Here is an 11,536-nt window from a genome sequence, read left to right as displayed (position 1 = left end):
CCCCCCAAGCCTTACCATATTAAACAAAAACAATGTTGCAAATAAAGATTAAAGATGATATTTAGTGATAACTTCTGAAATAACTGGTGGAAAACAGGAGAAGCTGGCTGGTTTCATCCTGGGGCTTCAGCATTGTAAGAAAATCCAGGTTTGGACAGGCTAACACAGCTTTTTGACCTCTAGGGACTTATCAGTGACACCTTCAACTGTGTGAGCCAAGGCTGTCTTCCAACTTCCTTCTGTGGCTCTATAAAGCAGCCAGGCTTCTGGTCTTCCACCTCTCTCTCCTTTCTGCATCTCTGCCTCACTCCATCCCACCCTCCCACCCCAAAACACACACACACACACACACACACACACACACACACACGTTTTGATTACCTCAGCACAAGCTCCCATTCATGGAAGAGTGCTTCCTCTCTATAACCTAGAAAAGAACTCCTCACAGCCTTTTGCTGTGTTTTATCCCCAGATCATTCTTTTCCCACCTGACTTTTTTTTTTGAAGAAAAGGACTTAAAAGCCCAGACACAGGCCCCTTGTTCCAGCTTTGTTTTCCAAAGATGGCATAACTCATCCAGACATTCACTCCTCTTGCCCTCCTTGCCCTATTTGTAGTATAACTGCTGGTTAACCAAGACAAGAGTCTGGACCAAGGGTCATATTTGAGAGGGGCTCAGAACTTGCATTGCATGGCTTTCTTCCCCAGGCGAAAATATGTCTCTGCTCCAGCAGCCCAAGGGTACTGACCTTGGGCTGCTGTTTTCTTCTATATTTATCACAGTTGCTTAGTATAGGGGTCTGGATGCTCTTGATTGCTCAATAACTATTGGCTGACTAGAGCCTATTAGGTTGGCTCTATTTACCTGAGCTTGGTGGGTGACATTTCTGTGGTCAGACTGTGCAAATCTGAGGGAGGATGTGTAAACAGGACAAGACTGCTTTTCCAAAGGCCAGAGCCCAGAAATAGTTCCTTGGACTTCTGACCTATTACCTGGACTGAAAGCTCCTGAGCAAATGACAAATTGTGAAATATAATGACAAGTAGTTCTATCCCGATAAGTTTGCTGATGACAATAAACTGCCGACTTCCACCTGGACAAAATACAGGAGGGGGCTGGGGTTGTGGCTCAGAGGTAGAGCGCTCACCTATCATGCATGAGGCACTGGGTTTGATCCTCAGCACCATATAAGTAAAATAAACATTGTGTCCACCTATAACTAAAAAACAAATGTTAAAAAAAAAAAAAAAACAGAATGGCCATCCTTTTCTAACACTTTGCTTCCTGGATATTATAGTGGTTCTTCAACAGAATTGACTGTACCTTCCAAGGATCATTTCTTCTTCCAGTTTGAGCCAGGCTTACAGTTCTGAGGCAATGGAGATTCTCAGATTTTACAGAGAAGATATGCAAGGGCTGGGGTTGTAGCTCAGTGGTAGAGCACTTGCCTCACATGCATGAGTCCCAGGGTTTAATCCTCAGCACCACATAAAAATAAATAAATAAATTAAAATAAAGATATTGTATCCATCGACAACTCAAAAGAGAGAGAGAAGACATCCAAAATGTCATTTTTCAAGCACCAATAAAAACACCTTGTTTTAGTCCTAGAGTGCCCCCACATATTAAAAAGTAAGAGAGAGACTAGCATTGAATAGATCCGGGTTAGATCCCCATATCTATAGGCTAGCTGTGCGGCTTTGGGCAAGTTCCTTCATCTGTGTTATGGAGTTAACTATTTTGCTTGCAGGGCTGTATGATGGTGATTTAGAAGCTGCTTGGCCAAACCTGGGTCCTATGAAAGAGTCTCCATCAGTGCATACTAGTTTCCCTCTCCCTCACTCCACCAGACAGTTCCCCATCTGTTGTGCCATTAATCTGCTCAACAGAGAACTTCCCACCCCCTCTGCTTTTTTCCTGCAGAAATGTGCCTGCCTCTGAGAATGGAGAGTAATTTCACAATACACAAGAGCTGGGGAGGCTAATGAAGAAGAGTTCAGAAATTTCAGCAAAGCTACAGGGAAGGAAAAGGTCAAAAATCAGGGTGATAACCAAGTAACCACTGATGACTGGTTTCAGAGAATGGGTATCCTGTTGGCTTTATCCTCTGCCTCCCACTCTCCCACCATTCCCTGAAAAGCAGAACTTGTGACTGGTAAAAACAAAACCAAGAAGGGTGGCAAGGGACAACTGGTTAGGCCCTGCCAGGGTTAGCTTGGTCAGGAAAGCAGATTGAAGCAGCACATCTATTGCGTTCTAACTCATTCTTCCTTGTGATACCACCGGAACGGTGAAGAGTTTGGCTTTCCTGCAGATTGAAGTTTGAACATTAGAGAAGCACACCGAGGCAAGCATATAAAGCAGGGTTTATTTAAAAAGAGGTAACGTAGACTTCTCCCACAAGGGAGAAGGGGACCACAGCTGGTATCATGGTATCCCAAGAAGCGAGGTGTTCTGCCCTTTTTATATGGCCCAGGCTTCCTTTGTTCTCCTGCTTTACCCCCTTATCTTTCTCCTTCCTGACTAGGCTCAGGAATGCTCAGTGGAAAGGCCCAAGGTGGGAAACAGGTAGGCTAAAGGGGGAAGGGCTGGATGGAGAAGAGTAGACAGGACACATTAACAACCTATAAGGTTGTTATAAGGTTGTTATAAGGTTGTTTCCCTGTGAGGAGGGAAAATTCCTGTGACAGGTTACCTTGGCCACAGGTTGAAGCAGGGGCAGGTTCTTGATAAGATCCCTTAGGGGACAGTCTCCAACTTCCCAGACTCACTCAAATTGGCCTCCAAGATCCAACCTGACTCGATTTACCTATCTACACCGACTGCCTGTCTAATTCTGGCTTCACTTGGACAGTGGTACCAATAGGGAATCCTGGCATGGGGGAGGATTTTTTTTTCAGTACTGGGGAGTGCTCTTAGGTGTGCTCTACCACTAAACCACATACCCAACCCTTTTTATTTTTTATTTTAAGACAGGATCTCGCTAAATTGCCAGGCCTTGAACTTGCCATCCTCCTGCCTCAGCCTCCAGAATCCTTAGGATTACGGGAATATACCACTGCATCCGGCTATCCCAAGATTATAATGAGGGAAAGAACAATAGCTAGCTCTTATCGAGTGTTTGTGTCAGGCATTAAAATAGACACTTTACACTGTTTAGCATGTTGAATTTACACCAGCCATTATCATTGCCATCTTTCAGAAGAGGCACAAAGAGTGGCTGAACAGCCTGTCCATGGCTTTATTACCAGAGTGAAAATAATAAGCCAGGCATGGCACACACCTCTAATCCCAAAAGCTCAGGAGGCTAAGGCAGAAGGAGTGCAAGTTCCAGACCAACTTCAGCAACTTAGTGAGCCCCTGTCTCAGAAAATTTTAAAAGAGCTGAGAAGGCTGGGAATATAGTGACATAGTGACATAGTGCTTAGCTAGCATGCATGAGGCCCTGGGCTCATCCCCAGCACTGCAAAAATGATAAATACATTTATAATAATAATAAGAGTGATGGAAATTCAGGATTTGAACTCAAGTTGTCTGACTCCTCCCTGGCTCTGCTATGTCCTCTTTTTATCATCTCAGTTGCCTGCCCAGCCTGCTCTCTGCAGTTAGGATGCCAGCCTCATGCATCCAAGGCTTCCTGTGATCCTGATCACTTCACCTGGGCCAAGATGCCCATTAACTAATTAGCCATCCTGTGCTACCAGGGAAGGGCTGAGGAAATCTCCACCTCCACCCTACCTTCCAACACACACACACTGCACATTCTTCATCCCCACTCCAGGAACACGGGTCCAAATCCAAGCAAATGCCATCTCCTCCTGAAGATCTTCCTTGCTTTTTCCCTGAGTTCTATACCACTTTATGCCTTTCTTGGGGTCTGTACCTCTTCCTAATAAACACTCTTGTCTGTATAATACCTTATAGTCTTCAAAACACTTGCCAGGCACAGTGGTGCATGCCTGTAATTCCAGCAGCTCAGGAGGCTGAGGCAAGAAGATCACAAGTTCAAATCCAGCTTCAGCAACTTAGCAAGGCCCTAAGCAACTCAGCAAGACCCTTTATCTAAATAAAATATTTTTTAAAAGGGCTGGGGATGTGGCTCAGTGGTTAAGCACCCCTGGGTTCAATCCCTGATACAAAAAAAAAAAAAAAAACCCACACTTGCCCATCCACCTAATGCAACCCTTTTTTCTGTGGCTGGGTGGCACAGGGCATGACGGTTCAGCAATAGAACTGAGCTCCAGAATCCACTCGGTCATCACCCTAGCTCCACCACTTGGCTCACTGTTTTATCACTGAGAAAGTTACTTATTGGCCACCTCAGTTTTACTGTCTGCCCCATGTTGCTGGAGGGTTGAGCGAGGTAAAGAGAAAGTGCTTGTGCTCCCAAACTCAATTAGTGATGGTTAATGTTATCATCATCACACTGAATCTTCCCTCCAGACCCTGTGGGAATAAACAAAGTCAGTCAGTTCTTGACATCAGGAAGGATGAGTTCAGACCAGACGACCTCTAAGCTCTCTTCCAGCTCCATCAAGCTGTGATTCTATCATGAGTCACTGTTGTTTACGCACACACCTTAGCTTTTCCTGCTATAGCCCTTAACATAGGGCCTTGTAAACTATTGGCTGTGCTTCCAGATCAATATTAGCACATAACAATAGTCCCTGCCTCATCCAGCAAATTTCTGTACAGCATTTAACACAGTTCCTGGCATTTTGTAAGAACCTAATAAATCATGATTACTATTATTATCCCATCTTATAACAATAAGACTCCCAAATATGATCATTAAAAGGATTGACAAGCCAAGCAAGTTGGCCCACACCTGCAATCCCAGCAACTCAGGAGGCTGAGGCAGGAGAATAGAAGGTTTGAAGCCAATCTGGGCAATTTTAGCAAGACCCTGGCTCAAAATAAAAATAAATAAATAAATAAAAAGTGCTAGGGATGTAGCTCAGTGGTAGAGTGGCTTTTGGTTCAATCCCCAGTATGGCAGGTGGAGTGGTAAGAGTGGGAGGTGTTCTGCTGGTAGCACCCTACCTGAGTTCATTCTGGTAGCCACCCTGTGACACCTGGAGCAAATTGATTAACCATCCTATGCCTCTGTCTTCTCATCTGTAAAGTGGACATGATGATCACAGTAACCACCAAATAAGGTGGCTGTGTAGATCAAGTGAATTAATATAAAAAAAAAAAGGCACGTACAGCTGCGCCCGGCACAAGCTTGATGTATGTGCAGGCTTTGCCGAGGAGGAGACACATCAAGTAAGTGTCCAAGCTGTAGTGGAGTTGGGATCCAAAGCTAGGACTGACTGATTCTGGAGTCTCATATTAGGACATGTTTCTGCTCCAAACCATCCATGTCCATTTTCTCAGGAGTTTTCTGCGTCCACTCCTTTCCTCCCTTTTCCCTCACAAAAAAGTCTCTCTGATAGTGGTGATTTGGGAAGGGGAGGAAAGCAATCAACGCAGAGGCTTCTGGTGAGGGCGAGACAGGATGCCCTCGGGTCACAGTGAAGGAGAAGGGGTCTCTTGCTCACATTGTCTGGCCACATCTCTTAAGCACCCACGCCTTCCTGCCAGCCTGGAACCTGTAGTGAAATGCTCCTCAGCACATTACTGTCGCCCGCCCTAGAAGCTGGGCCCCAGCTCTTCAACAGACACAGTCCCTGACCTGGGGGCTTGTTCCATTTCTGAAGCATGATTCACCCAGCAGACAAGACCAGACAGGCCGGTACCAGAGGAAGGAGGGCTGGGCGCTCCAGGGAAAGAAGAAAACAAACCCGGGTTAGAGGTGGGCGGGACCGCAGCTGCGGGGCTGCAGGGGCGGGGAGCAGCCGGCTGCGGGAGCCCGCAGATCGCGCGCCCCCGACGGAGCCGTCTCCGCAGCCGCTTGTGGATTCAAGGTGAAGCCCACCGCGCTTCCAACGCCCCGGGAAAATGCTGACGGCATTGCACGCTGGTGTCGCACATTGTGATTTTCAAAGCCCTTTCACACAAATAATTTTAATTCGGAGGGTTTTTTAAAGATAATTTGCTTCTCTTATTACAAAGCAACACATGGTCATTGAGGACGACTGGGAAATGTTTTCAAATGTAAATTTCGAAATTTACATTTCGAAAGTGTATATAGATTTATACCATGAGCAATAAGGTTTTCAGTCAATTCCCAACTAGTCTTTTTCTAAGCCTCTATACAGTAAACAAAATGGGAGCCATACAACATAAAGGTTTTTCTTTTTCTTCTTCTTCTTCTTCTTTTTTTTTTTTTTTTTTTTTTTTTTTTTTTTTTGATGGGGGAGGTACCAGAGATTGAACTCAGGGGCACCCGATCACTGAGCCACGTCCCCAGACATATTTTGTGTTTTATTTAGACACAGGGTCTCACTAAGTTGCTTAGTGCCTCGCTTTTGCTAAGGCTGGCTTTGAACTGATGATCCTCCTGCCTCAGCCTCCACAGCCATTGGGATTACAGAAGTGTGCCACCACACCCGTCTGGTTTGTTGTTGTTGTTGTTGTTTTCTGTTTTTACTTAACATAAAGTCTTAAGCATTTTCCAATGTTACCAAACATTTTGCTACAACAATTCATAATGGCTGCATTTATCACCATAGATTTTCTGTAGCCATGCCTGATTGTTAAATATTTAATATGTTTACAAGAATTTTACTATTATAAATAATACTGCCATGAACATCTTTGTACTTAACTTTTTTGTCTGTAGACCTTTTTATATCCCAATAATAAATTTCTAGTGTAGCAATCCCTAGCGTGAAGGATTGAACTTTTTTAAGAGACAGGGTCTTAACCATGTTACCCAGGTTGTTCCCAAACTCCTGGATTCAAGAGCTCCGCCTGCCTCAGCCTCCTGAGTTGTTGGGATTACAGGTGCCTGATACCATGCCAGCTCCAATATTTTTTAATATAGCCCCCCTTGCTTATCTGTGGTTTGCTTTCCATGAGTTCATTTACCCATGGTCAATTGTGGTCTGAGAATATTAATTTGTCTTGACTCTTTTAAGAGAGACTACATTCACATAACTTTTATCATGGTATATCACTATAATTATTCTATTTTTATTAATAGTTATTTTTTGTCTCCTCTTGTCCCTGATTTACAAATTAAACTTTATGGTAGGTATGTAAGTATATGAAAAGCTGATTATTTAGGATTCAGTACTCTCTGCAGTTTGGGGCGCGCGCTGACTAGGGTCTTGAAACACATCCTCTCTGGGAAGGGAGGATTTCCACATTTATAGCTGAATTATCATCCAGACAATATGTTCACACCTGCCAGTACTGTGTGAGAGTGTGCCCCTCACTCTGTTGTGAGCTCAGGAGCAGTGGTTTGTGGCAAGTGTCTCATGCTATATGAGAACTGGGCACAGAGCTAAGCAATCAGCTCAGGCTCACACACACAAGTGAGACCAAACTCTGGCCTCCTGCAGTTGGTGTCAGGACCTTTCCCATTCTGCTTTCCAGAAAGAACTCTGAGGAAGTTTTCCTGAGTAACATGATTTTATTAAATTTCTTTTCATGCCAGGCACAGTGGCACACGCCTGTAATCCCAGTGGCTTGGAAGGCTGAGGCGGGAGGATTGAGAATTCAAAGCCAGCCTCAGCAGCTTAACGAGGTGCTTGACAATTCAGCAAGACTCTGTCTCTGAATAAAATATAAAAAAGGGCTGGAAATGTGGCTCAGTGGTTAAGCACCCCTGGATTCAATCCCCAGTAATCCTCCTCCAAAAAATTATCTTTATGTCAATATCTATAGGTGAAAAAAATACTCTTAATCTTCCATTTCTTGACCTTGTTTTTGCCATGGACACTTGTGGCAGTCTGAGTAAGCCAATCGACCTCTTCTCAGAATAATACTTGTGATTGTATTAATATTTGAGATCAGCCTGGGCAACTCATTTTACCCTATGGTTAGCCAGTGGTATTTTGAGATAGTCATGTGTCATGGATTTGTTCTGAGAAGTGTATCAATAGGCAATTTTGTCACTGTGCAAACATAGAGTACGCTTACCTGCACACAAGCTGTCTGAGGCTTCTGCCTCAGGAACATGATATATTACAGCAAACTTTTTGTTTAAGGAGTACACTCTAACAATAAAAAGATAGCATAATAAATAGATGACTAGTAACAAGTCATTTGTTGTCATTATCAAGTGATAGGTGCTGCACATAATTGTGTGTGCTATTTTTTTAATATGAAGGCAGCACAATGTTTGTTTACACTGTCATCACCATAAACATGTGAGCAATGCACTGATGTCACTAGATGAGGTGAAATTTTCAGCTCCGTTTTAATCTTGTGGGACCACTGTCATCCGTACATCCTGTCGTTGCCCTCATATGCAATGACTGTGATTTTTACAGGTGACAGTCATTGTGGTTTGTTGCTTACATTCACAATGAAGTGAAATGGTGAATTTAATTTATGAAATAATGACTTTTTTTCTCAATGGGGTCTATAGAATTTGTAAGAACTCTGTATGGCCAGTTCTCCAAAGAATACCAGAAAAAACCTGTTGATCAACCTGTTATTTTAGTGCTTACTTTTTTCCACCATTTTTTTTTTTTTGGTGCAATTAGTGCTAGGTGCTTACTATTAAAATAAGTGGGTGAGGTATAAATCTAGACTAGCCAAGTGAGGTGGTGCATACCTATATGAAACCTGTGTAACTCAGGAAGCTGAAACAGAAGGATCACAACTTCAAGACCAGCCTGGGCAACTTGGCATGACCCTGTAAGGTCTCAAAATAAAATAAAAAGGGCTGGAAATATAGCTCAGTGGTAGAGTGCCTCTGGGTTCTATTGCCAGTACTGAAATAAATCAATTTACTAGACCAGCTGCAGTGAGAGAGATCACCACCTGGGGGGAAAATTGGTAAGGAGAACTTTTATTTCTATGTACTTGCAACAAAATACACAGACAATTGGCTAGCACATGTGAGGCCCTGGGTTCAATCCTCAGAATCACACATTCATATATATATATAATGATATATGGTTATATATTTTTTTATGCTGCTAATATTCTCTCTATATATATGTGTATATGTATGTGTGTATATATAGAGAGAGAATATTAGCAGCATAAAAAAACAAGATTTCTTTTTTTAATTGAACAATACCTTTTTAATTTTTTTTTATAAATAACAAGATTTTTACGCAGAAAAGTAAATGAGCATTTTGACATTAAATTTATAAGACCTAAGTAAATGCAGGGATACACCACTAGTGTAAAGATGTCACTTCTCCCCTAGTAGTCTTTACGTTCAACTTAATCCTACTCAATGTTCCAGTTTTCCCTTTTTGTAGAAATGGAAAGGCTCAGTGGAAATTATGTGAAAATATGGAGGATTTAGGGTAGCAAATATAATCTTGAGGAGGAAGAATAGAGTTAGAGGACATATACTATTGTGTATCAAAATGTATTACAAAGCTACAATAATTAAAGCAGTGTGTATTTGTGCATGGACCGAAATGTAAGCTGATGGAAAAGACCAGAAAGTCCAGAAACAGACCACATATATGGTCCACTGACTGATGACAAAAGGCCCATTGAAATGCAGTGGGGAAAGGATGGAGAGTGGTGAATCAATTGAATAAAATGAACATTGATCCTCTACCTCACATGATACAGAAAAATAAGTTTCACACAGAGCACAGATCAAAAGATGAAATGTAAAAGCATAAAGCTTCCATAACAGAAAATACCTTTATTATCTTGAGGCGGGCAAAGATTTTTTGAAAAGGACACATTTTTTAACATACTAAATCTCATTTAAATTTAAAATGTCTATTCATTAAAAAAAAAAAAAAAAAAACACTCCATTAAAACAGCCAAGAGATGAATGTTTCTCAGCTTACCTAAATTGTGGAACCAACTTAGATGCCCTTCAGTAGATGAATGGATAAAGAAATGGTAGTATATACCCAAAGGAATATCACTCAGCATTAAAAGATAATAAAATCATGGCATTTGCAGGTAAATGGATGGAGTTAGAGAATATGATGCTAAGTGAAGTTAGCCAATCCTAAAAAAACAAATGCCGAATATTTTCTCTGATATAAGGAGGCTGATTCACAATGGGGATGAGGGGAGGAACAAGGGAGGAATGGAAGAACTTTAGATAGGACAAAGGGGACGGGGGAAGGAGGGAGCATGGGGGTAGGAAAGAGGATGGAATGAGATGGACATCATTACCCTAAGTACACGTATGAAGAAGAAATGAATGGTGTGACTCTACTTTGTGTACAACCAGAGACATGAAAAATTGTGCTCTATATGTGTACTATGAATTGAATCTCGTTCTGCTGTCATATATAACAAATTAGAATGAATAAAATTTTTTAAAAAAATTGTTGCACCTTGCTTTGTGGTCTGATATGTGGTCAGTCAGCTCATGGGTCAATACCTACTTTATAGTCATAGATGTCCATTGACTTAAGCATGTCAACTGTGCCCTTCAAACCTATATCCTGATTCTTTTTTTGCTATGCTAAAATGATCAGTTACTGAATGAGATATGTTCACATCTACCACCTTGATGTTTGGTAGATTTATTTATTTTATTGTTTGCATTTCTATTAATTTGAATTCTAATTTTAAGATATATTTACACAAATACAATAGATGGATACATGTTTAAAATTGCTCTAGCTTCCTAGTGAGCTGAGTCTTTTATCATTATGTATAAAATGATATTATATGTTAATGCTATTTGCCTTAAATCTTTTTTATCTAATATTAATGTAGCTACAACAAATTTTTTTAGGGCTTGTGTAGAAAATCTACCCAATAGAAACACCTGTCAACCTCTTAAAAAAAAAAAAAACAGCCAAGAGAAAGCCCAAATAAGGGAAAAAATATTTATATTACATATATCCAATAAAGGACTTAGATCTAAAATCTGCAAAGAACCAGTAAGAAAATGACTCCCGAGGAAGAAATGAACAAAAGACTTGTGAAAGACTTTTCAAAAAGGTATTTTCACTTAGGCGCACTGGTACATGCATATAATTCCAGTGACTTGGGAGGTTAAGGCAGGCAGATCACAAGTTCAAGTCCAGCCTGAGCAACTTAGTAAGACCCTGTCTCAAAATAAGATAAAAAGAACTGGGGGTGTGGCTCAGTGGTAGAACATTTCTGGTTCAATCCCCAGTATTGGCGGGGGGGGGGGGAGCAATATTCAATTGATACTATATTCAATGAACATATATTTTTTAAAAGTTCAGTATCATCAGGGAAATACACATTAAAATGATTGTGAAGCTGGGCATGGTGGTGCACGCCTTAATCCCAACTGCTTGGGAGGCTGAGACAGAAGGATGGTAAGTTCAACGCTAGCCTCAACATGAGTGAGGTGCTAAGCAACTCAGTGAGACCCTTTCTCTAAATAAAATACAAAATAGGGCTGGAAATGTGGCTCAGTGGTCCAGTGCCCCTGAGTTCAAACTCCAGTATCCAACCCCCCCCTAAAAAAAGGGTTGAGGATATGGCTCAGTGGTAAAGCATTTCTGA

The sequence above is a fragment of the Callospermophilus lateralis genome, chromosome 3 (genome assembly GCF_048772815.1).
Source record: "Callospermophilus lateralis isolate mCalLat2 chromosome 3, mCalLat2.hap1, whole genome shotgun sequence".
Classification (NCBI taxonomy): Eukaryota; Metazoa; Chordata; class Mammalia; order Rodentia; family Sciuridae; genus Callospermophilus; species Callospermophilus lateralis.
The sequence above is the reverse complement of the archived record's forward strand: the minus strand, read 5'-3'. Positions refer to the sequence as shown.